The sequence below is a fragment of the Peromyscus leucopus genome, chromosome X (genome assembly GCF_004664715.2).
Source record: "Peromyscus leucopus breed LL Stock chromosome X, UCI_PerLeu_2.1, whole genome shotgun sequence".
Lineage (NCBI taxonomy): Eukaryota > Metazoa > Chordata > Mammalia > Rodentia > Cricetidae > Peromyscus > Peromyscus leucopus.
The window spans coordinates 5550681-5571714 of NC_051083.1; positions in this window are offsets into that span (position 1 = coordinate 5550681).

Here is a 21034-nt window from a genome sequence, read left to right on the forward strand (position 1 = left end):
GTAGCAGGGGCCAGGTGGCAGCATTGAATCACCAGAGGCAAGGTGATTGTAGCTATCATAATGGGTATCGCAGACAAAACAATGTTCATAATGGCCTGACCCATAATGGTCAGCACAGGAAAGGTAAATTTTATAGTGGCATGACTCATATGGACTTTTAGTACTGGCTAATCAATCATGTATTTTCCAGACATGAAATAGGTAAGAAGCATTTCTGTTTGATCTGTCTAAGCAGAAAATTTCTCAAACAAATGAAAGAAAGGCTCCATGGAGCATGGCAAAAGACAGTCTCGGCCAGTGACCCAGTTTCCAGACTTGAGCCAGTTTGCAGACCCAGAACTTCTTGAATGAAGCAGTGGCCAGGTTCCCCTGAGGAAGGACCCTGATAAGATACCTAAACATTTTACAGTTAGCCTTTCTCTAGTTCTTCCCCCAGAGGGACCTGAGACCTTTTACAAGGGTAACTGTACACTGGGGGAAAGGAAACAGTCAGACTTTCCGGGGTGTGTTAGATACTGGTTGTGAAATGACACTGATTCTGGGAGACCCTAAGAAACATTGCCCTCTAGTTAAAGTAGTGGCTTCTGGAGGCCAGGTGATTAACAGAGTTTTAGCTGAAGTCTGACTCACAGTAGGTCCAGTAGGTCCCTAAACTCATCCTGTGGTTATTTCCCCAGTCCCAGAATGTATAATTGTGATAGATGTATTTAGAAGTTGTCAAAATTCTCACATTGGTTCCCTGACCTGTGGAGTGAGGGCTATTATGGTGGAAAGGCTAAACAAAAGCCTTTAGAGTTGCCTGTGCCAGGGAAAATAGTGAGTCAAAAACAGTATCACATTCCTGGAGGAATTGAAGAAATTAGTGCCACCATCAAGGACCTGAAAGATTCAGGGTGGTAGTTCCCAACACATCTCCCTTTAACTCTCCCATCTGGCCAGTGCAGAAGACAGATGAATAGTGGAGAATGACAGTGGACTATAAAAAACTCAATCAGGTAGTGACTCCCATTGCAGTGTCCGTACCAGATATGTTGTCCTTTCTTGAGCAGATTAACACAGCTCCTGGTACATGGTATGCAGCTATTGCCTTTTTCTCAGTACCTGTCCATAAGGACCATCAGAGCAATTTGCTTTCAGTTGGCAAAGGCCAGCAGTATGCCTTTACTATTTTTCTTTCTTTGAAGATTTATTTATTTGCCGGGCGGTGGTGGCACACGCCTTTAATCCCAGCACTCGGAGGCAGAGCCAGGTGGATCTCTGTGAGCTCAAGGTCAGCCTGGACTACAAAGCGAGCTCCAGGAAAGGCGCAAAGCTACACAGAGAAACCCTGTCTCAAAAAACCAAAAAAAAAAAAAAAAAAGATTTATTTATTTATTATGTATACAGAAGTGGGTACCAGATCTCATTACAGATGGCTGTGAGCCACCATGTGGTTGCTGGGAACTGAACTCAGGACCTCTGGAAGAACAGTCGGTGCTCTTAACCTCTGAGCCATCTCTCCAGCCCATGCCTTTACTATTTATAAAGGAGAGTTACATTAACTCTCCAGCCCTGTGTCATAACTTAAAAGAGATCTTGATCATCTGTCTCTTCCACAAAGTATCACATTAGTGCACTATATTGATGACATTATCTGATTGGACCAAGTGAGCAGGTGGTAGAAAACACTTTGAATTCATTGGTAACACATATACCTGTCAGAGAATGGGAAATAAACCCAACCAAAATTCAAGGACCTTCTACCTCAGTGAAATTCTTAGGAGTCCAGTGGTGTGGGGCATGCAGAGATATTCCTTCTAAGGTGAAGAATTAGTTATGGCACCTGGCCCCTCCCACCACCAAGAAAGAAACACAATGTTTAGTGGGCCTATTTGGATTCTGAAGATAGCACATTACTCACTTGGATGTGTTACTTTGGCCCACATACCAAGTGACTCAGAAAGCTGTTAGCTTTGTGTGGGGCCTGGAACAGAAGAAGGCTCTTCAACAGGTTCAGGCTGCTGTGCAGGCTGCTCTACTGCTTGGACCACATGATATGGCAGACCCTATGGTACTTGAGGTGTCAGTGGCAGATAGGAATCCTGTCTGAGCCTTTGGCAGGGCCATATAGGTGAATCACAGAAGAGACCTTTGGGATTTTGGAGCAAGGCTCTGCCATCATCTGCAGACAACTTCTCCCTTTGAAAGACAGCACATGGCCTGCTATTGGGCCTTAGTGGAAACTGAACATTTGATAATGGGCCACCAAGTTACCATGTGACCTGAGCTGCCCATCATGACCTGGGTGTTATCTGACTCAACAAGTCATAAAGCAGGACATGCACAGCAGCAATCTATTATCAAATGGAAGTGGTATATACATGATTGGGCCCAAGCAGGTCCTGAAGGCACAAGCAAGTTATATGAAGAAGTTGCCCAAATGCCTATGGTTTCTACTCCTGTTACAATGCCATCTCCTGCCAAGCATGCACCTACAGCTTCATGGGGATACCTTATGATTGGCTGACTGAGGAAGAGAAGACTAGGGCGGGGTTTACTGATGGTTCTGCACATTATACACTCATGACCCAGAAGTGGACAGCTGTAGCATTACAACTCCTTTCTTCAACAACCCTGAAAGATACTAGTGAAGGGAAATCTTCACAGTGGACAGAACTTCAGGCAGTACACATGGTCATACAGTTTGTTTGGAAGGAGAAATGGCCAGATGCGTGGTTGTTCATTGATTCATAGTCTGTAGTCAGTGGATTGGCTGGATGGTCAGGGACTTGGAAAGAGCATGATTGGAAAATTGGTGAGAAAGACATTTGGGAAAGATGTAGATAGAGTCTCCAAATGGGCAAAGGATGTGAAGATATGTGTGCCCCATGTAAATGCTCATCAAAAGGTGACATCAATGAGGAGGAGTTCAGTAATCAAGTAGATAGGATGACTGTGCACTGTCAGCCTCTTTCCCCAGCCATTCATGTCATTGCCCAGTGGACCCATAAACAAAGGGGCCATGGTGGCAGAAATGAGGGTTATGCATGGGCTCAACAACATGGACTTCCACTCACCAAGGCTGACCTGCTACAGCTGCTGCTGACTGCCAGATCTGCCAACAGCAGAGACCAGCATTGAGATCCAGATATGGCACCATTCCTTGGGGTGACCAGGCAGTGACTCGGTGGCAGGTTGACTACATTGGACAATTTCCTACATGGAAAGGACAATGTTTATTCTTATTGGAGTAGATACTTATTCTGGTTATGGATTTGCCTTTCCTGCACATAGTGCTTCTGCCAAAATCACCATCTGTGGACTTACAGAGTGCCTTATCCACCATCATGCTATTCCTCACTGACCAAGAAATTCATTTTACAACCAGAGAAGTGTGACAGTGGAGACACAATCATGGAATCCACTGGTCTCACCATGTTCCCCACCACCCTAAAGCAACTAGCCTGATAGAAAGATGACGTGGCCTTTTGAAGATACAGTTAAAGTACCAATTAGGTGACAGCAGCCTAGAGGACTGGGCCATGTTCTCCAGAATGAGGTGTATGATTTGAATAAGTGTCCAATATATGGTACAGTTTTTCCCCTAGCCGGGATCCATGGGTCCAGGAATCAAGGAGTGGAAAAGGGAATAAGTCCACTCACTATCACCCCTAGTGATTCACTAAGGAAACTTTTTGCTTTCTGTTCCTGTAACCTTAAGTCCTGCTGGTCTAGAAGTTTTGGTTCTGGAAGAGGGAGCCCTCCTGCCAGGAGCCACAACAAACATTCCATTGAACTGGAAGCATTAGAAGCCCTGGCCACTTTGGGCTTCTAATGCTGTTAAACCAATAGGCTAAGAAAGGAGTGAGTGTTAGGGAGGGTGACTGATTCAGATTACTAGGGGAAATTGGATGGCCTCTTCACAATGGAGGTAAAAAAGTTTATGTCTAGAGTGCAGGAGATCTTTTAGGGTGTCTCTTGGTGATTATGCAAGTTGTGACAGCTGCTCTTGTCACCTTTGACCTGTGATTAAAGTCAATGGGAAACTACAACAGCCTAATTCAGGCAGGATGTCAAAGGGCACAGACCCTTTAGGAATGAAGGTATGGGTCACTCTTCCAGGAAGAGCTAAGACCTGCTGAGGTTCTTACCAAAGGTGGAGGAAATACAGCAGAGAAATTTTCTAAATACCAGCTAAAGCCGTGAAACCAGTTACAGAAATGAGGATTGTAATTGACATGAGTGTTTCTGTTGTATTTTGTTAAGAATGCATTTTTACAGATATTTGTGCTTCCTTCCCTCAATTTCTTTATCATATGTTGTAACATCAACTAAGAGAATATCAATATTTATATTTAAGTTTGAGATACTAAAGGATGTCTCTGAAAGGACAATGCTACTTATTCTATATTTATAATGCATTGTGATTGTATGAGTGATAGTTATATTATGTTAGGCATAATTATGACCTGGTTAAATATATAATGTGTTTGTGATTGTAGGTGAGATAGTTATATTATGTTTAGGTGCTATTATGGCCTGGTTATTATTTTCATTTGGAAAGTAATCACAATATAAGGAGACATGATTGTGTGTCAAATTGACAAGGGGTGTATTGTGATGGCTATTCTTGCATGAATTCATCTGGAATTAACTAAAATCCAAAAATGGAAGGCACACTTGTAAGGGACTTTTGCTGATTTGAAGTAGGTAGATCCACTTCTAATTCAGATCTTTGAGGCAGGAAAACCCATACCTTTAATCTTGGCCACACCTTTTTGCTGGAAGCCTACATAAGGACGTGGAAGAAGGAAACTTTTGCTCTTTGCCTGCTTGCTCTCTCCCTTCCTAGGAAGTCTATTCCTTCACTGGCCATTAGAGCCTACTTCTTCAGGATTCCAGTGTATACTGAAAACCAGCTGAGACATTCACCCTGCTAGACTGACCAACTACTGGATTCTTGGACTTTCTGTTCACAGCCAGTCATTGTTGAATTACCTGGACTGCAGCCTGTAAGTCACTCTAATAAATACCATATGTATGTATATGTACATTATATATATATATATATATATTCATTCTGTAAATTCTGTTCCTCTAGAGAACCCTGACTAATACACTCCTGTCACATTATGCTCCTCACTAAGAAAGGACAAATTGTTTCAAAGTTAGAAGAGGAGGTTTCACAGAAGAAAAAGATATCCCAGAAGAAACTGAAGAGACAAACATTTATGATGGGAATAAATTCAGCATAAAATAAATGCAAATAAAATAAAAGTAACAGACACACACACACACACAGAGACTTAACCTACAGAATTTCCAAAGTACATACCTGGGAGAATTGAGAGTATCTATCTGTCCAAAGTTAACCATAAATATGCAGAAGTAACAATATTTGCATAATCACCAAGTAGATACATCTCCAATGTCTATCAACAGAGCAACACACAATTGAATGAAGTATGTAGATCTACAATGGCTATTACTTGCTGGCAATAGGGAAGTATATTCTGATACGTGTCACAACACACTGGCAAGTGGGACTGGTACCTAAGACCAAGTACCTGTGCCAGGAATTGTGACAACTGCTCTTGTCACCTTTGACCTTTCCTAGCTCTTAGCTTCCCCCTTACCCTTCCCACCACCTGTCTTCACCACAGGCTCAGCTAAACTGTTCCTGTACTTTTTTGGCTGTCTTCAGACTCAGCAATGATATAAAAGTCTGGGTAATGCTTTAAACACATTGTCTTAGGTCAGCCTTAAATACAGCCTGATTGGTCTTCCCCAGTCAGCCCCAAACACATCTGGCTGGTCTTCCCCACTCCCATCTCATGCCCTTCCCTTGTGTCCCTTGGCACCTACCTGCCCTAGTGTTACAACATGAGCTCCCACTGTACTACTCTCTGTCAGGTCCCAGATTTGGTTTCATTTCTAAGAGGCTGGCTCCAAGTCTTTATTTACATGGTATGATGGCTAATTTTGGTTGTTAATTTGACTACAGCTGGAATCGACTAAAACTCAAGGAGCTTGGCATGCGTGTGTGGAGTTTTGTTTATTGGATCATTTAAGATGGGAAGACCCACAATAAGTCTGGGCCACACCTTCTTTTGGTAGCCCACATAAAAAGACATGGAAGAAGAAAGCTTTGCTTTTTGCCTGCTGGCTTTCACCCTTACTGGCAAGTTCATCTAACCTGCTGCTGAGGCATTTATTCATTGGTATTAGAACTTACTTCTTTGGGATTCCAACATAGCCTGGACTAGCAGCTCTCTAGGTATTCTCCAGGATTCCAGCACTAGATTGGGATTTCTGAGATATACAGTCTAGTGGACTAAACAACTTCAAGATTTTTTGCCTTCCTATTGTGAGACAGCCATTGTTGGACTTTTTGCACAACAGCCTATAAGCCATTCTAATTAATCTGTGTGCGTGTGTGTGTGCGTGTGTGCGTGTTCATTCTATAAGTTCTGTTCCTTTAAACAACATTCACTAACACATGGGTTCCCTAGGTCTGTCCTCACAGCCCCATCTCTATCCTTTGAAACTGGGACACTGTTGTCACTTGTATACTTTATACTCTGCATTGGATGATGAGCTTGAGAGGCAGGTACTCACCCTGAACTGCCAGCTTCCATGGATCAGCTTTCTTTTCTGTTACCAGGTGGTATCTCTTCTCCTTAGTCAGACACCACAACTTTCTTTCCACAAGTGCTCATGGTCAGGAGGAAATGAATAGGCCCAGCAGCCAAAATGCACAATGCAGCTAGAGTCCTTTGGATACAAAGCAGCTACTAATTCATTTGTGAACCCTTACTTATTAACTACCTCCCTTAGTTAGGGTTTCTGTTGCTGTGAAGAGACACCATGACCACAGCAACTCTAACAAAAAGAAAACATTAATTGGGGTGGCTTATAGTTTCAGAGATTTAGTCTATTATCATCATGGTGGGACATGGTGGCATGCAGGCAGACTTGGTGCTAGAGAAGGAGCTGAGTGCTCTACATCTTGATCTGCAGGCAGCAGAAGGAGTCTGTGGCCACGCTGGGCATAGCTTGAGCTATGCCCAGTGACACACTTCCTCCAACAATGTCACACCTACTCCAACAAGGTCACACCTCCTAATAGTGCCACTCCCTATGGGGGCCATTTTCTTTCAAACCACCACAGTACCCATCTGGTCAATGTGAAATACTGCCTGTGTTATAGGTGTTGTCTTCTGTCTTCTGTAAGGATCGAAGTCAAAACAGCCACTACACTGAGCTGTGAGGGGGCACTGTCAGCATTTTCCAGCCAGCTGTGTAGCATCATTGGAAGAAAAACAGTTTTGATTTTGCAAATATTTATTATTTAAAGCACATTAAGATGGACCAGAGGAAAAGCCTGACTTTGCTAAGTTCTGAGGTCTCCTGGGTGACAGTTGTCCTGCTATGCCTCATTCTGTTTACACTGCCATCACGACATTTGATGTTTAGTGTTGCATGAGTTGCTAAATTGGTCTTTTTTTTTTTTTTTTTTTGGTTTTTCAAGACAGGGTTTCTCTGTGTAGTTTTGGAGCCTGTCCTGGAATTTGCTCTATAGACCAGGCTGGCCTTGAACTCACTGAGATCCGCCTGGCTCTGCCTCCCCAGTGCTGGGATTAAAGGTGTGCGCCAGCACCGCCCGGCTCTAAATTGGCCTTATAATAAAAACCTGGTACCAGATATTGGGGTAAATGCTGAAAGATCAGAGAGAAAAAGGGACAAGCCACTGCCATGTCTTACCTCTAGGACTCCTGATATACCATGATATACCTCTAGGACTCCTGAAGTACCTTATATACCTTTCTCTACCCAGCCATATTACTTCCTTCCTAGTGCTGGGATTAAAGGCTTGTGTGCTTTCCAAGCAAAGAATGAGATCTCAAGTTCTGTGATTAAAAAGGTGTGTGCCACCACTGCCTGGCTGTTTCTCTCCTAGACTGAGTCTCATGTAGTCTAGGGTGGCTTTGAACTCACAGAGATCCAGATGGATCTCTGCCTCCCGAGTGCTAGGATTAAAGGTGTGTGCCACCACTGCCTGGCATCTATGTTTAATATAGTGGCTTGTTCTGTTCTCTGATCTTCAGGCAAATTTTATTATGGTACACAATATATCACCACAGTTTAGCTTATCTCTGGCAAGCCCTTCCTGCACAGTTACAAATTATCTTTATGAGGAACCACTGGTCTCAGTCTGGAAGAAGCTTCCCTCAGTGACCATGGACTTCTGTACCAGGCAAATACATCTCACCAGCAATGTGGAAAGGTGGGGGAAAATTCAAGGCCAAGAGGCTTAATCCAGGCTTCCAGACTACCAGTAGTCCCAAGCAAATAATGGTTCCAAAGCACCAGAGGGCAAGTATGGACAGCTGCCACAACCCCTCACCCTGGCCCACCTGCTGTAACCCCAGTTGCCCAGTGTTCTGTGGCCCTGTACCCCCATCTCTAAGTGCAATGCCCTGCCACCCTCAAAATAAACAGGGCACATGTCTGTAATCCCAGAAGGGATTTTTTGAGGCTGAGGTCGAGGATCATGAATTTAAGGCCAGCCTGGGCTACACAGTAGGATCTGTGTCAAAAGAAAAAAATAGTCCATTTGAAAATGAGATCATAGCCGGGCGGTGGTGGCGCATGCCTTTAATTCCAGCACTCGGGAAGCAGAGGCAGGTGGATCTCTGTGAGTTTGAGGCCAGCCTGGGCTACCAAGTGAGTCCCAGGAAAGGCGCAAAGCTACACAGAGAAACCCTGTCTCAAAAAAAAAAAAAAAAAAGAAAACGAGATCATAATATATAGACACATTTTCCTATAACATCAATGTTAAGGCTAGGCTAGGGGATAATACTAGGGTTATAGTTAGATTTATGATCAAGATCTGAGAAAAAAAGTTAATTCCTGATTGGTATTAGACCAGGGTCAGGTTCTTCATCAGTTGAAGTGAATTACAACTTCAGAGTCAAGGTAAAAATGAGTGGTTTGTTGTTAAAGATAACATTAGGGTTATACTTAGTGTTAGCATCAGGGTTAGAGTTGTATTAAACCTAGTTCAGAATCTGTGTCAGGGTTAGTTTCAGGTTAGAGTAAAGATCAAGTTTGGCATTAGTTAGGTCAGGGGTTAGAGTCAGTCAGGATAATGATGAGGTAATGTTTAGAATCCAGTTCATTGTTAGGTCCATGGTTAGAGTTCAGAGTCAGATTTAGAATGAGATTCAAGGGTATGATTAGTGTGAAGGATAGGTCAGGCTTTTGGTCAAGACCATGATTATGTATTGATTGATGTCAGCATTCAAATATTGATTGCAGAGTCAGGATCAGAGTTAGGTATGGATCAGAGAACAATTGGAAAGATCTACTTGACATTGGTTTATTAGCTGCTGTTGCAGCTAATATTGGAGAAGTGTGTCTTAGGGACTTTAGACATTATTTATATGAAAGACCTCTTCTAAAAGGCTTCTGAGCCTTCTGCTTTGGTCCCTGTGAACTTCTCAGAGGTGTTCTTTCATGAAAAGCGTCTGGGGCCTTCTGGTGCTGTTCCTGCCCCTGTAGTAAGCTGGAGAAAAGCCAGTACTGTTAGCTACTTTCAGATAGGAAGCAGAAGGTGGGGCTTTAGATGGCCTTTGGCTGACTGTAATCCTTCCTAAAATGCTTTTGTCTTTACCATGAAGCATCCTGGACATACCAAGTCATTTTTCTTATTAATTTATTGTTCTTTGACACTTTCACACATGTCTGTAATATTTTGGTCATTTTCATTGCCCCCTCTCATCTCTCTCCTACTCCTGTTGTACCCTTCTTCCAAACAGGTCCCATTTTCTTTCCTTTAAAAATGATTTCTGCTATTGTTCTTGTTCAGCTCATGTTTATGATTGCTTATGACTGTAGCTTCTGACAGAAAGATGCATTGTCACAGCAAACTCCTTGTTCTTCTAGTTCTTACATTCTCTTCTGAAATGTTCCCTGAGGCTTAGGTGCAGGAGTTGTTATGTAGATGTATTGGTTGGGACTGCTCCACAACTCTGCATTTTGATTGGTTATGGTTTTCTATAATACCCCCTTTCTTTTGCAAAGAGAAGTTTCCTTGATGAGGAGTGAAGACAACTAAACTGTGGGTATATGGGCAAATAGTTAGGATATAGTTAGGGATTGTCCTAATTTAGTAGAGTAGTTGTTGTAGGTCCTCCTCCAAAAGCCATGACTTTACTGGCCCTGGGTAGTTGGGTAGGTTTCCAGGATTAGGTATTATTTCCCTCTTGTTGAGTGGGTCCAATTAGAAGGCTGATGGCTAGTGCCAAGGTATATGTGCCACTACTGCATCCTTAGGGTTATTGTGCCATGCTGGTAGTTGTTGTGGTTCATAGGCATTATAGCTGGATAGGACTGTTGGTTGCCTCCCTCCTTTGGTAGCTTGCATGGTACCTTCTGGTATCATGAAAACTAGTCTTCAGGGAGAAGGCATGCAGGTCAGTTTCTGATCAGCAGCTTCTAGGCTCTGCTTGTGAAAGATATGGTGTCACCAGCAATAGGGTCTTACCTTCCATCTCAGGTGGGGGTGCACCAAGCAATAGTTTATAATGTTTGGGAGTTGCTTGGACAACCCAGAATAACAATTCAAAAGGGGGCTCCTCATGCCTGGTGTTGGGGTTTTGTTAGGTGGTCTTTGGTTCTTGGAGGGAACATTGTTAACCCAGATGAAAAAAATCTTCATTTAAACTATACACAGACTTACATGTATTATAGTTTTTATTTTTAGGTAGATATTTTTCAGACATTCTTACTGTATTTATCTCCCTCTCACCATCCTAAATTAAAGCCCCTGTTTTTCCCATTTCCCTGATCAGATAGATCACTTGTACCCTGGTATTCCACTCTCTTTTGCTCCTCCACTCACTACCTAAGCAGTGGTCCTTTTATACTTTCCCAGTTTCTGCTGTTATATATTCACATCTAAAAATTTGGAGCTAGAAGCCTCTGACAACAGGACATACAATCTTTATCTTTCTGGGTCTGGGTTACCTCACTCAATATGATCTTTCCTAATTCTGTGTGAATTTACCTGTGAAATTTGTGGTTCCATTCTTCTTTACAACTGAATATAATTCCATAGTGCATAGGTACCATATTTTCATTATCCATTCACTGGTTGAAGGACATTTAGGTTGATTCCGTTTCCTAACTAATGTGAATAAAGCAGCAATGAAAATGGTTGAGCAAGTACTTGTGGAGTAGGATGTTGAGTTCTCTGGGTATATACCAAGGAGTGATATGGCTCAGTCATATGGTAAATTTATTTTTGGCTTTTTGAAGATTCTCTACACTAATCTCCGGAGTGGCTGCATCAGTTTGCAATCCCATCAACAGTAAATGAAGCCTTTCCCCTACACCTCTGCAGCATTGGTTGTCAGTTGTTTTGTTGATCTTTCATATTCTGACTGGGGTAAGATGAAATCTCAAAGTTGTTTTGATTTGCATTTTCCTAATTGCTAGGGACCATGAATATATTTGGAGATATTTCTTAGCCATTTTTTCTTCTTTTGAGAACTCTATTCAGAACCCAGTTGTAGCATGAATCTTAAAGGTACTTATTAATAAAATCAAACCTGAGGCCAGTTATTGGGGTGAATGCTGGAAGATCAGAGAAGCAGAACAAGCCACAGCTTCCTCACCTTGCCAGTTTCTCAGCTGATCCTGTTTCCTCAGACTGGAAGCCTCTGAGTCCTTATCCAAATGAATCTCAGCTGAACTGCTTCTTGAAAGCCTGAATGCTTAACCAGGCTAAAAGCTTCTAGTTTCTGGTCTTCACGCCTTATATACCTTTCTGCTTTCTGCCATCACTCCCTGGGATTAAAGGCTCACTTTCTGGAATTAAAGGCGTGTGTCACCATGTCTGGCTGTTTCCAATGTGCCTTGAACTCACAGAGATCCATGCCTCCAGAAGGCTAAGATTAAAGGTGTGAGTGCCACCATTTTCTAGCCTCTGTATCTAGTGGCTGTTCTGTTTTCTGTCCCCAGATAAGTTTATTAGGGTGCACAATATTTTGGGGAACACAATACCACCACATTTCTCCTTTTTTGTCTAAAATTTAAAAAAGCTTATAACTAATACAAGATAAACTATGTCCAATAAGTATATACAATATATACAGTCAAGAATTACATTAACAATGTCTAGTCCATTAACATTTGACAGATTCAGACAAAAAAACTCCATTATATATATTAACAATGTCCAGTCTAGTAACATTTGATAAACTCAGGCAAAAAAAAATTTCATTACTTATCCTGTTTAAAATAAGTAGTTCCTTTTTAAAAGTAGATTCAAAAATTGACCTTTTTATCTTATCATATTCATATTCTCTTTTTTCTCTTCATAATAGATTCAATAATCTACCTTTTGTCATTTTTATATCTTCCCCTTTTTCTTTTTAGAGTAGATTCAATTATCTACCCATTTATCTTATTATTTCTTTATCTTTTTTTCTTGGAGTAGACTCAATGATCTACCTCAAATCTATATTCTCTTTTTTCTTTTTTAAACAAAACCTCTGAATCTAATCTCCTTGTTCAGCTTTTTTCCTGACCATTAACAATTAACAACTTGTAACCAACCATCATAAGCAACGACAATATCCATAACTCATTAAACAACCAAAAACCTCCTATCCTACCGATTGGGAATGTGGGCATCATTTTCTTAAAATTACTTCCTGCTTCAGTGTTTTTTCCCATTGCTTGACATGTCTGTTTGTGCCTGTACCATATTGTTTTTATTATTATGGTTTTGTAATATATCTTAAGATCTGGAATGGTAATTTATCCAGCATTGTTCTTTTTGCTTAGGATTGTTTTGGCTATTTTTTTTTTGTGGTTCCATATGAATTTTAAGATAGCATTTTCTATTTCGGTGAAGATGGGGATTTTGATTGGGACTGTTGTGAATTTGTAAATAGCTTTTGGTCAAATGGTTATTTTTACAATATTAATTCAATCAATTCATGATCATGGGATGTCTTTTGCTACTTCTTTCTTCAGACCTTTAAAGTTTATATTATAGAGGTCCTTCATTTCCTTGGTCAAGTTTATTCCTAGATATTTTCTTTGATGCTGTTGTGAATGGAAGTCTGTCTACGATTTCTTTCTCTGTATGTTTGTTGTTAATATGTAGCAAAGGTATTAATTTGTGCATGTTGATTCTGTATCCTACCACATTGCTGAATTTATCATTTCTAGAAGTTTTCTGGTAGAATTTCTGGTAGAATATCTAATCTATAATAAGTCATCTGAAAATAGGAATAGTTTGACTTATTTCCCTATTTGTAACCATTTAATTTCCTTCTCTTGCCATATTGTTCCAGATAGTGCTTCAAAAGCAATATTGAAAAGGAACAGGGATAGTGGATATCCCTGTCTTATTCCTGACTTCAATGGGATTGCTTCAAGCTTTTCTCCATTTATGATGATCTTGGTTGTGGGTTTTTCCATATATAGCTTTATGATGTTGAGGTATGCTCCCTCTAGCCCTGCATTCTCTATGACCTTTTGTTTTGTTTTATTTTTGTTTTTGCTTTTTGAGACAGGGTTTCTCTGTGTAATAATCCTAGCTGTCTTGGAATTTATTTTGTAGACCAGGCTAGCCTCAGACTCACAGAGATTTGGAAGGCTGCCTCTGCTTTCCAAGTGCTGGGATTAAAGGCATGGGGCACTACTGACTGGTGACCATTGTTTATGATTTTTATCATGAAGGCATGTTGGATTTTGTTAAAGGCCTTTTCTATATTGATTGACATAATCATGTGGTTTTTTATTTAAATTTATATATGTGGTTTATTACATTTATTTTCTCGTGTATGCTAAACCATCCCTGAAATTCAGGAATAAACTCAACTTGGTCATGGTGGATAATCTTCTTGGTGTATGTCTGTATTCTGTTTGCAAATATTTTATTGAGCATTTTCAGTCTGTGTTCATGTGGGATATTGGCCTGTTATTTTCTATCCTGGGGCCATCCAGTGTCAATCTTGTGGCTCTCCAAACTCTTCCATCCAGGAAATGGGACTATTAGTTGCCTGGGTTATTATCTAAAAGCTGGCCAGAATCAGACTGTGGTGCTGCACTCAGGACTGCTTATTGTTCCGGCTTTGCCCAGTATATTCTAAAAGAACACAGTATCCTCTTTGCAAGTTTCTAGCTCTATGTCTGTGGGCCTCCCTTCTTCTTTCTTTCCTACATAAGAAATAGGGGGTGAGGGTCTTCATTTCTTTTCCTGTTGCTGTGACAAAATACCTTTAAAAAAGCAACTTGAGGGACAAGTTTATTTTAGCTCACAATTCAAGGTGTGATGGCAGGGAAATCAAGGTGCTAAGAGCTGAAAGCAGCTGCTCACGAGGCATCCACAATCAGGAAAGAGAGAGGGAGGAATGAACCTGTCTCTATTTTAGACAGTCCAGGACCCTAGGGATTAGTCCATTTACATTTAGGATGTGTCTTCCCATATCGATGAACACAAGCAACACAACAGCCCCACAAGCACAGGCACAGCCAGAGACCCATCTCTCAGGTGACTCTATATTCTGTCAGGTTGACAAGTAACACTAACCAGTGCAGGTAGGGCTACAGAGTCAGTGACTGCTTGTGAAAGTTGGAATTTGTAGAGAAAACAAGAGAGGAGGGACTTGACTTTTGGGCTGAAACTGGGAATCAGCATCTGGAGAGGGAGTGCAACTTTGGTCATTGGAGGAGGACTTGGAGGATTTAGTGGTACAAGTTAGAACTTGATCTCTGAAGGCAGAGATCCTGACTTCATTTCTGGCAGGAGAGGTGAGTACTGAGTCTCTACAAGGAGAGACTAGAACTCATTCTCTCAGGCAAACAGTGAGACTCAGTGGAGCCAATAGGGGAGGTAGCCTCTAGGGAGGAACATAAGTTGAGAGTTGAAATCTGGCATAGGGAAGAGAGGACTGTGTGCCAGGTTGAGTCAGGTGTGAGTGTCTGGTTTGAGGACCTCAGACTCAGCATCTGACAGGTGAATGTCAAGTGTCCATAACTCTAAACTTTAGCATCTGAAGAGTCTGAAATTTTCATGAACAATCTGTCCTGTTTCATGGATGTAAGTGGAAGCATGAGTCCCTGATCAGAAAAAAACAAAAAACAAAACAAAACAAAACAAAACAAAAACAAAAAACAAAACAAAAAAGGACTTTAGGGGCTGGAGAGATGGTTCACTGGCTAATTGTGCAGAGGACCTGGGTTTGGTTCCCAGTGCCCATATCAGGTAACTCAACTAACTGTAACTCCAGATCCAGGGCCAATGCATGCACAAATGCTGCCCCCATACTTAAAAGAAATCTTTTAAAATTGAGGAAAAAGAAACAAAGGATTTACCATTCATAGCAAAAGCAATAGCCAGAGTATTGGCAGCATATTCAGATTGGTTTTCCACATCCCTCATCTCTCAAGGGGAGATACAGATGGGTGTATGTGCATATCTGCACATGTTATAGCTGGGTTATAGGAGAGGAGCACTGAGGTGGAATTTGTTCTGTTATCATGAGCAGGTTTTGTGTAGGAGATATTATACCATTTCTCAAGGGAGCTTCCTGAGAAATGACCTGGGTAGTGGATAGCTTTGCATTTTTGGTATACTTAGCAATTTCAGAAATTTTGCAGATTGTCATTTTGAGGAGACTGACTAAGGTGCTGAGGAGATAGCTACATTGGTAAAGTGCTAAACTGATAAGCCTAAGGACCTGCCTTTGATCAGAACACACTTCAACAGCCATGCATGGGGTGTATTTACAATCTCTGCACTGAGGAGTTAGAGACAGGTACACAGCCAGCCTAGCCCACTTGGTCAGTTCTAGGCCAACAGAGACCCTATTGTTTTGTCTTTACTTTTCTTTATTTTTATAGTGTTTTTCCTGCATGTCTCTGCACCATGTACATGCCTGGTGTTTGAGGAGGCCAGAAGCGGTCTTTGGAGCCTCTGGAGTTACAGAGGGTTGTGAGTTACCATGTGGGTGCTAGGAACTGAACCCAGGTCCTCTAAAAAGAAGTCTCTAAAAGAATATTCTTAACCACTGTGCCATCTCTACAGTCCCAAGACTCTGTCTTAAAACAAAAGAAAGCCTGGGGTGGGGCACGCCTTTAATCCCAGCACTCAGGAGGCAGGGGCAAGCAGACCTCTGTGAGTTCAAGGCCAAACTGATCTACAGAGTGAGTTCCAGGACAGCCAGGGCTACATAGAAACCCTGTCTTGAAAAACAAAACTTTTTGTCTTTTAGGTTTATTTATTTTATTTTATGTGTGAGAGTGTTTTGCCTGTATTTGTGTTTGTGCAGCATGTGTGCATGAAGTGAGGTCTGACCATAGAGATCAGAAGAGGGTACCAGATCCCCTGGGACTGGAGTTACAGACGGTTGCAAGCTACCATGTGAGTGCTGGGAATTGAACCTGGGTCCTTTGTAAGAGCATCAAGCATTTTAACCACTGAGACAACTCTCTGGTCCTGTTCTAGTTAGCTTTAGCCGTCAACTTGACACAGTCTAGGCTCACTTGAAAAGGGAGTCTCAACTGTGGGTTGCCCAGATCAAATTGGCCTGTGTGCATGTCTATGGGGGATTTCCTTGATTGTTAATTGATGTAGGAGGGCCCAGCCCACTGTGAGGTGTACCATTTCCTGGGCAGGTGGTCCTAGACCTATAGATAGCAAAGGTAGCTAAGCATGAGCCTGAGAGTAGGCATCAAGCAGCCTTCTTCCATGCTTTCTGCTATATCCTTGGCTGTGAGTTCATTCCCTACTCAGAGGTAATGCTATGTGGGAATAGCAAGCACTCTTGCCTTCAGGTTCCTTCCTTGAGTTCCTGCCCTGACTTCCCTTCATAATGGACTGTGACCTGCAAGTGTAAGATGATACAAGGACTTCCTTCTCCTAAGTAGTCTTTTGGTCAGAGTGTTTTGTTGAAACAGAGAAGCAAATTAGACCAATAATTGGCCAGAAAGACCCAGATAGTGTAGAGACATTAATGCTTGTCATGGGTGGAGTTCCACCACTAGGGAAAGGGCTACAGTCTGTGTCCCACTAGACTGTGTTTCCAGATTGGAGGTCCTAGACAGGAAAGCTGGGCTAAACTGGAGGCTTTTTCTAGACATCTGTTCTTCAGAATTTTCAGAATCCTTCACCATGGTCCCTAGAGCTCCTCAGCCATTCCACTGTGCTCTGACCCACCTTTATGGGCAGATGTGACTTAGCAGGCTAGGCACCTGTTTGGGGAGAGATACCTTATTTTATGCTTCTTAGATTAGATCTCTTGAGGGTTCACAATGAAATTCTTTTTGCCCTCTTTGGAGTCTGGGTGTGTGACAACTCTGGCTGAATTTCCTTGATTGAGGAATCAAGTAGAGATGAAATAATATGTGGACAAGAGGAGGTAGGTAGAGGAGACAAGTCTGTGCTTCAGATCTACCATGTTCCCTCAAAAGTCCCAATGAGGAAGCCTTTGTAGGATGGGCTTGCTTTCCACAGCTCCTGACCTGTATGTGCAGGGACTAGACCCTTATTTACATACCAAAGACAGAGAACTGAGCTAAAGCTGGACCTCCATCTAACTCCAGACTAACTGCTGGGTGGCACACACATAGGACAACTGAACAACACTATAAACTTATGAAAACTGAATTGACCTTGAAATCACAAGTGCATGAAGTTGTAGCTGGAAGCTAACTCTATAGATTGCCTACTGAAACAGACATATCAACATTCTTCTTGGGATTTTCGCAAGAACCAGTCTCATAATATAGTATTCAAAATGCCCAGGAAACAATCCAAAAATTACTCAGTGTACAAAGCAATGAAATGGGGAAAGATTACCAACTCAAATGGGGAAAGATTACAAATAGAGGTCAAGAATGAGATCATGCAGATATTGGAATTATCAGCAGTTATTATAAAATGATTGAAAAGGCAATCATGAAAATTCTGAGGAGAAATATTAAAATGGGTTGAAGAGTATAGCTCAGTACTAGAACACTTATTTAGCATGCTCAAAGACTTGGTTTCCATCCCCAGAATTTCAAAATAGTCATTATTTGAGGCAGATGCGGTGAAGTATGCCTATAATCCCAGAACTTGGGAGACTGAAGCTGGGGGCTCTTGAGTTTGATGCCTACCTGGGATACCTAGCAAGACTCTGTCTAATTCATGGCGCACATCTTTAATCCCAGCATTCAGGAGGCAGAGGCAGGTGGATCTTTGTGAGTTTGAAGCCAGCCTAGCCTGATCTACACATTAAGTTCCAGACCAGCCAGAGCTATACACTGAGACCTTCTCTCAAAACAAAACAAAACCAAAAAAGAAACATTAACTCTATAATTTAAAGTCCATAAAGCACTCATTAAAAATTATACAAGATTGGAGAGATGGCTCAGTGATGAAGAGCACTGGCTTCTCTTCCCAAGGACTGGGGTTTGATGCCCAGAACCCACGTGGCAGCTCACAACTGCGGTAGCCAGTGCTCTCTTCTGGCCTCCACAGGTACTAGGCATGCATGAAATGTCAGTGCGCGCACATGCACACACACACACACACACACACACACACACACACACACACACACACAGAGAGAGAGAGAGAGAGAGAGAGAGAGAGAGAGAGAGAGAGAGAGAGAAAGGACACAGAAGAACCTCCTAAATCTAATGGACATTTAGAGAACATTCTGCCCCAAACAGAACACATTTTTCTCAAATGCATATTGATCAGTGAGATAGTCTATAACCTGGCTCATAAATTCAACTTCAATGAATTTCGAAGAGTTAAAATCATAGAAAGTGTGTTCTCTAGAGTATTAAACCTAAAATCAATGCCAAAGACCACAACAGTAAACTCTCTGAGCATTTGGAAATTAAACAACATATTCTAGGGCTGGCAAGATGGCTCAGCTGTCCTTGCCAGCAAGCCTAACAACCTGAGTTTGATCCCTGGGACCCACATGGTGGAAAAAGAGAACAAACTTCTGGAACTTGTTCTCTGATCTCCACAAGTGCACTGTGGCATATGCATGTGTGCACTCACACACACACAGTTAACGAATCAAAATGTGATACAATTTTTAAAATGGGCTGGAGAGATGGCTCTGTGGTTAAGTGCACTGGATAGCCTTCCAGACGACTTGGATCCAGTCCCTGGCAGCTACATTTCCCTCACAAACATCGGTAACTTGAATTCCAGGGAATGTGACATTTTCTTCTGGCCTCTGCAGACACCAGGCATTCAATTATAGACATACATGCATGAAAAAAACCCATAAAATAAAAATAAAATATAATCTATTTGACAAAGAGAAAATGAAAACTATTTAGAATGGAAGAAAACTAAAAACACAAGCAGAGCATTAGAACAGGTGCTGAAACAGGAGGAGCCCTTGAGCTGTGATGATTTAGGCCAGTCTGGACAAAATAGCTAGACCCTATCTTTTCCTGGAACTCACTCTGTAGCCCAGGCTGGCCTTGAACTCACAGAGATCCGCCAGCCTCTGCCTCCCGAGTGCTGGGATTAAAGGTGTGTGCCACCACTGCCCGGCTGCTAGACCCTATCTTAACACAACTCTGGGTTCAAATTGTCACTGGTTAATTTTGTCAAATATTTATAAAAAAAATAAGTAACAATAATTATATACAAACTCTTCCAGACACAAGCAAGCTCTGTGTGCTCAAATCTATGAATAATTAGTGAGACATGCCATGTTCTGAAATCAGTGCCAAAGACCAAAACTCTCTGAGCACTGGAAAGTGTAACGATGCTGGGATGTTTAGTCTATTGTCAACTTGACAGAACTTAGAATAACCTAGGAAATACACCTCTGGGAGTGGGTATGAGGGTTGAAAATCCACCATGAATGTAGGTGGAAGGCTTCCATGGTCTGGGGTCCTAGACTGGACAAAAAGTAGAAACTGGGGCTGGAGAGATGGCTCAGAGGTCAAGAGCACTGGCTGCTCTTCCAGAGGTCCTGAGTTCAATTCCAAGAAAACACATGGTGGCTCACAACCATCTGTAGTGATATCTGGCGCCCTCTTCTGGCCTGCAGGCATACATGCAGGCAGAACTCTACACAACAATAAATTAAAAAAGAAAAAGAAAAAAAAAGTAGAAACTGAGGAAAGCACCAGAATTCTTCCTTTTCAGGTTCCAGAACGCAGGTGCAATATGCCTCACACTCCTGCTTCCCCAGCCAAGTTCCCCTCCACGCCTTCCCCTCCATAATGAACTGTACCTGAAAACTCTGAGTCAAAGGAAATGTTAAGTTGCTTTTTGTAAGGTATTTTGTCACAGCAACAAAAAGTCACAATATGGGAGCCAATTCTCTCAAATTATTCAACAATTTTGAAAGGAATACCAGTTAACATTGGAGCATGTTGTATTCCAGGTGGTTTAAGAATTTATACATGGGCTGGTGTACATTTCAGTGCTAGAGCATATGTTTAACATGTGTCTAAGTTCAATCCCAAGAACCCAAATATGAGTAAAATTAAATATTATTGAAGACCAAACTAACGCAACTAAAGCTATTCTGCAGTTGGAAGCTGGTGGATGCAGTTGGAAGCTGGTGGATGAAGTTGGAAGCTGGTGGCTGGTGGCTCATGTCTGTAATCCTATTACTGCAGAGGCTGAGACAGAAGGACAGCGACAGAGTGATATTTTGTCTCAGAAAAGAAACAAAACAAAGCAAAAACTTAAACAAGACAGAATACATTTGGAGAAATCACACTCCTCAGTCGTGTGCGTGTGCGTGTGCGTGTGCGTGTGCGTGTGCGTGTGTGTGTGTGTGTGTGTGTGTGTGTTACTGGGGACTGAACCCAGAGCCTTATGCATGGTGGGCAAGCCCTTTACCACTGAGCTATATCCTTAGCCTGGCACTACCCATTTTCAAGGGCAATTTAAAGGGACAGAAAGCAGATCAGTGATCTGGGGATGGGGTACAAGCATGCTGAAGGGCAAAAAGAAAGGATGACAGTGGGATACAAGTAAACTTTTGAGGGTAGTGAACAG